This window comes from Labeo rohita, chromosome 19 (assembly GCF_022985175.1).
Source record: "Labeo rohita strain BAU-BD-2019 chromosome 19, IGBB_LRoh.1.0, whole genome shotgun sequence".
Taxonomy (NCBI): Eukaryota; Metazoa; Chordata; class Actinopteri; order Cypriniformes; family Cyprinidae; genus Labeo; species Labeo rohita.
This window is the reverse complement of record NC_066887.1, coordinates 7,702,935-7,709,239: the sequence shown is the minus strand read 5'-3', so window position 1 is coordinate 7,709,239 and position 6,305 is coordinate 7,702,935.

Sequence of the window (6,305 nt, the reverse complement as noted above, 5' to 3'; positions counted from 1 at the left end):
GGTTTGTAAAAACTAAATGTTATGGAATAACTCCCAAAAAAGTGTGCTTAATTGCAGAAAAAAGGTGTTCGTTGGTGATGCTCCTTAAACTTACACACAGATTTTCAGACTTTTGAACACATTTACTTCAAAATGATTAGACCTATCTACTCACACCTTGTAGCTATGAGAAAAGAGGACACAGGAATATTTCCTGATCATAAATTTATGAGTTTAGTTAAAATCAGTTTCGGCCAATAGAGTAAAACATACACTGTTTTGATAGTGATGGTTCGGGACAGCCCCCTCCCAACTGAAAGTACCCAATAAATTATGATTTTATATATATATATATATATTAAGCTTAATAATAGCTTAAATTAATTATTAACTATTATATAGTATTGTGGGTTTCAAAAGATAATAGAAGGATCTTTATAAACATCTAAGATTTCAATACTTAAATGCTTTTTAAATATGTTTTTTTTCTTTGGTTGTGGGACAGCAGTTTGCACCAATTCTGTAGAATGTCCCATTTAAGCTTAGAAATGCTTACTTTTATTTATTGTATAGTTTTCTGAAATACTTAAATCTGTTACTACACATATATATATATATATATATATATATATATATATATATATACATACATTCACATACACACACACACACACACACACATATATATATATATATATATATATATATATATATACACACACACACACATATATATATATATATATATATATATATACAGTCATGTGAAAAAGTTAGGACACCCTTTTGAATTCCATGGTTTTCCGTATCAGGACATCATTTAAAAAAATGGTCTTTGGCTGGTCTTAAAATTTTGAAAATAAGACCTCAGATGAACAACAAAACATGACAAATTGCACGGTGTCATTATTTACTGAGCAAAAATAAAGCCAAAATGGAAAATCCATGTGTGACAAAGTTAGGACGCCCTTACTGTTTACATTGGAATTAAGAGGGTAAATAACAGTCAAGCACTGCTAATCAAAAACCTTTGATTAACTGATCATCAGCAAGTCTGAGCGCCTCTGTAAAAGCATAAGCTTTGGCAGTTTGCTGGTTTGGAGCCTTCAGGTGTGTGTTAACACAATGCCAAGGAGGTAAGACATCAGCAAACATCTTAGAGAAGCAATTGTTGCTGCCATCAATCTGAGAAGAGTAATACGGCCATTTCCAAACAATTTGAAGTTTATTCACAAGTGGAAGACATTTAAAACAGACACCTCTCCTTCCAGGAGTGGACGTCCAAAAAAATTCACCCCAAGATCAGACCGTGCAACGCTCAGAGAAATGGCAGACAACTCAAGAACCACACCTCAGACTCTACAGGCCTCAGTTAACACGTTAAATGATAAAGTTCATGACAATACCATTAGAAAAATATGGGACAAAAATGGCATGTTTGGAAGGCTTGGCAGAAGAAAGTCCTTTGAACAGACGAGACCGAAGTGGAGATGTTTGGCACAGCGCCAAGATGGTGAAAACCTAAAAAGCATATCAGCACAAACACCTCATAACAAAAGACAAGGAGGGCTGATAATTTTGGGCTTGTTTTGTAGACACAGGACCTGAGCACCTCACAGTCATTGAGTTGGCCATGAACTCCTCAGTATATCAAAGTATTCTACAGTCAAATGCAAAAGCATCTGTCCGACATCTGAAGTTGGGCCAAAATTGGGTCATGCAACAGGACAATGATCCCATGCAAGTCAACAAATCTACAACAGAATGGCTGAAAAGAAAATAATCAAGGTGTTGCGACAGCCCAGTCCAAGTCCAGAGCTCATCATGACTCAAATGCTGTGGTGAGAGCTGTGCATAAGAAAATGCCCACAAACCTCAATAAACTGGAGCAACGTTGAAAAGAAGAGTGGTCCAAATTCCTCCAGAACAATGTGACAGACTGATAAAGTCACACAGAAAATTAATGCTTCAAGTTATTGCTGCTAAAAGTGGATCTACAGGCAGCTGACTCATAGGGTGTCCTAAGTTTGTCACACATGGCCTTTCCCTCTTGGCAGTATTTTTCTTAAATAAATAATGACACTGTGTGATATGTCATGTGATGATGTTTATCTGAGGATTTATTTTCCAAATTTTAAGACCTGCCAGGATCAGATATTTTACTATGTCCTGATACAGAAAACGATGAAATTCAATAGGGTGTCCTAACTTTTTCACATGACTGTATATATATAATATTGAGTATTGAATTCTTTGGTATTTAATATATGCCATATTTATATTCAATGTTTATGGTTATATTCAATATTTATATCCAACAAGGTGCTACTTTCTTGGTTATCATATTAGTCTGCAGTCTCTCTCCTAATAACAGTGGCAATAGCTATTTGCCGCCATCTTGCGTCTAAAATGGTTAACGTTACGTAGTAGTGTCCCCAATAAAGTGTACTATTTATGTGTTCAAAACTACTTTTTAGTAGACATCCCATCCCAAGCGTCCGTTGCTTTTCTACAATGTAATTTAAAGATAGTAACGGAGGTGTGGGCCTTTAATATTATCCATTTATGAGTGAGATTATGAGTGAATGTCTGTGTGTCTGTGAGAAAGCGTTAGTAAGTGTGTGAAATTACCTGAGTTTGCGCAGCTTTCAACGGTGCTCGGCGGCAGCGTCTCTAGTAATAACGAAGATGTAAGTTTAACTAAAAATAACGACATTACCACCTCGCTAATGAGAAATTTTACGTTGGTCCTCGACAGTTTTATTGATAAAGTCACGAGGGCAGCGCTAACAAGTGTGTTTAGGCTGTTTTACTCTGACCGTTTCTATCTGTGTGTGCGCGTACACGTGAGAGAGAAAAAATAGAGCGTGCTTTCCATTGATAATAAACGGCAATTAAATAAAAAAAGTGTGATTTTGCCTTATTGTTTCTCATATTTATTTGTTTTCTCATATATATTAACCGGTTCTAGCTGCAAGGGTATTTGGAATAACTGAAAATAATTTGGCGCACTAATATGGACCTGCAATGTGATCAAAACTTGCCTGGAACTACTTCAGCAGTACAATTTAAAAAGGATGTGTTTTGTTTATAGTCATTTTTTTTGTTTATAGTTCGCTGAACCCCTCTTTAATCAGGAAATTAAAGGTAAAATTTGTCATTTCTGCACCACTAACGTAATTACAGTGTTTGTTTAGAAATATTTGTTTTAAAAAATACTGATAATCCCACCAGTTGGGTCAGCCTTGCAGTGTTGGACAGGGATGGTCAAACAGGAAATTGTGTTAAACGTTTTTGGGAAATCAGCCTAGAAATCTTTCTTGTTTTTGTTTATTAACAGATGTAGGACACATTTAAACAGTAAAAAAAAATTTTTGAGTGGAGTCTGAGCTGTCAACCAATTAAGTGTGAAACTCTAATGATGTTCACCTGCTACTCATCAGTAACTTTTAACAAGACCTGTTGTGAACAAACCCTCAGTATCTTGTGGAGAATTTGACAAGCCTGAGATTTCTGCTGGAGTTGTTTTTGTCTGTAAAGTCTGAGAAATGTTTGCTTGTGGAGCAGCCAGTCTAGAAAACATCATGACGCCCAAAGGGTTTTCCAGGCAAAATCTGCCACTAACCCCTGGAAGAATCCCAAAGTTCACCATTCCTCCCAAGTTGTCCATGTCTCCTCGACTGCGTCTTCAAAAAGAAAAAGATGAGGACACATATAAGCTGTTATCTCCAGAAAGCCCAGAAGAGCAGTCACCTGGACATCAGACTTCCACTGCTTCACCATTCATTTCTGCCAAACTTCGTTTTACCCCTAAGATGAAGCTGAAACGCCTGCGGAAATCTGCCACAGAGGATCTCTCAGACCCTTCGACGTGTGCAGCCATGTCTCTGGAACATGTCGGAAAGGTCGCCACGCCTTACGGCTTTCGGACCTTGGCTGCCAGTCCCACCGTCAGCCGGAGAGAGTCCTTATTTCATAAGCAGGGACGATGCACAGAAAGGAGAGCACCGGTGGATTCCTTGAATTCACCAACATCTTCAAATTTGACATTCAATTCTACAAGCAACAGAAATGGCTCTGCTAGAAAGCTGCAAGACAGTCCGAAAGACTGTTGTTCCCCTCGGAGGTCCAAGAGAGAAGGCCTGGAGATGCTCCTAAACAAACCATTGACTGTCTTGAGGAGTCTCACTCCCAAAAGAAAGAACCCTAACCAAAAACTTCAGCTATAGAAAGAGTTGTAACTGATACCAGCATTAACATGGCATACTGCCTTTTGCACTGTGCTTTTTGACAAAACTATTTTAAATGTCAAAAAATAAAAGCTTTTGAATTTTAACCTGTGTACCTGTTTTTTTTTTTTTTTTTTTTTTTTTTTTTTTTCCACAGAGATGTAGTGAAAGCAAATTATTAATGCCAAGCCTCACAGTGTGTCCTATAAAACTCTTAAAGTGATTTTGTCAGAAATAAAAATAGTTTTTAATTTAACCACATGTGAAGATGCACTCTGGCAGGGTTGCCAAGGTGCTTAAAGTACTTGAATTTGACTTTCCTTTAAACTGAAGGCCTGGAAAACCATTGAAAATGGCAATATTCTTAAAGAGGGACTTGAAAAGTGCTTGAATTATTGAAAGTATCTATGAAATAAGTTTTTTTTTTTTTTTTTCCAAAAAGCACATCTTTTTACACAAATTCATGCAATTCAGAAAACCTCACCTTTTTTGTTTATTTCGGCTAATGTCAGAGAACTAGCGAGCAAAGCAGTAGAAGTGTCCTGTAATCAGGGCTAGGACGCGAAAAGAGAAAATAGATGAACCGAATCACTTGAGTGAGTCATTTATGCTGGAACCGCTCCGATTGATTCAAACTCATGACTTCGATCATTCATTTCAAGTAATTCACTATTAAAATTCATAGCCATTTGTTTTCAAATTTTGACACTTGTAGTGACTTAAAAAAAACAGGTAGTGATGGGTGAAACAGGGCATTTCGAACCTCTGAATCAGTTAAACCACTGCATCGCAAAATGATTCACTGTTTCGAAGCACGCCAATCGGATGGCTTATCGCAGATCATTTGTTTTATATCAAGACTTCAAATCATGTATTGCAAATCATTTGATTTAGATCGGGAATTGGAGCAGGTTCGCGAATCATTTGATTTAGATCAGACCGGGTTCGTGAATCATTTTCCGCATTAAATGATTCAAATCAAAGATACACGACATGCAAAGTTCCAATCTAAGTCAAATGATTCGCAGTCTGCGCTCCGAGTCCTGATCTTAAAATGACCGTTCACGAATCATTATTCAGATCGGCACTTTAGAGCATGGATCGCAAATCATTTAATTTCAAACAGACCTTTGGGTTCACAAATCTTGCTTTAGTTTTTAACTTCGGAATGTGAATCATTTGATTCAGATCAGGTCTCAGTGCGAGTTCGTGAATCATTCGACTTTAAATCGCGTATCGGAAATCATTTGATTTAGATGTGAACTTTGCGTATCGGGACTTCGGAGCTCATTTCGTGAATCATTTGATTTAGATCGGAACAAGTTTGTGAATCTTTTCGCAAAGTGAATGATTTAAATGATTTAAAAGATTTGCAATACGCAAAGTTCCAATTTTATGTCAAATGATTCACGATCCGCAATCCGAGTCCCGATCTGAAATGATGGTTTACCAATTATTATTCTGATCGGGAATTCAGAGCGGGTTTGCAAATCTTTTTTTTTTTTTTTTTAAGATCACAAATCATTTGATTTATATGTGATTTTGCATATCGGGACTTCAGAGCTCATATCTGTGAATAACTTGATTTAGATCAGAACGGGTTTGTGCATCATTTTGCAAATGTAACAGTTCAAATCAAAGATTCCCAATATGCAAAGTACCAATCTAAGTCAAATGATTTGTGACCCACGTTCCCAGTCCTGATCTAAAATGATGGTTCACGAATCATTATTAAAATCGAGATTTTAGAGCATAGATCGCGAATCACTTAATTTAGAACATAACTTCAGAGCGGGTTTGCGAATCTGTTGCTTTAGATCTGAACTTAGGAGCGCAGGTTTGCACTGACTCATTTGATTCAGATCGGGATTTAGGTGTGGGTTTGCGAATCATTCGATTCAGTTTGGGACTTCAGAGTGCTAACGGCGAATCCTTTGTTTCACATCAGGATTTTGGAGCGATTTCGTAATTTTCGAAAATAATTTTTCCTAATTATTTTCTTAAACAATAGAAAACAAACCATTAAAACAGTACAGATATATATATAAAAAAAAAGTATACACAAATGCAAATCCGTTAAGAACATTAACTGTGGCT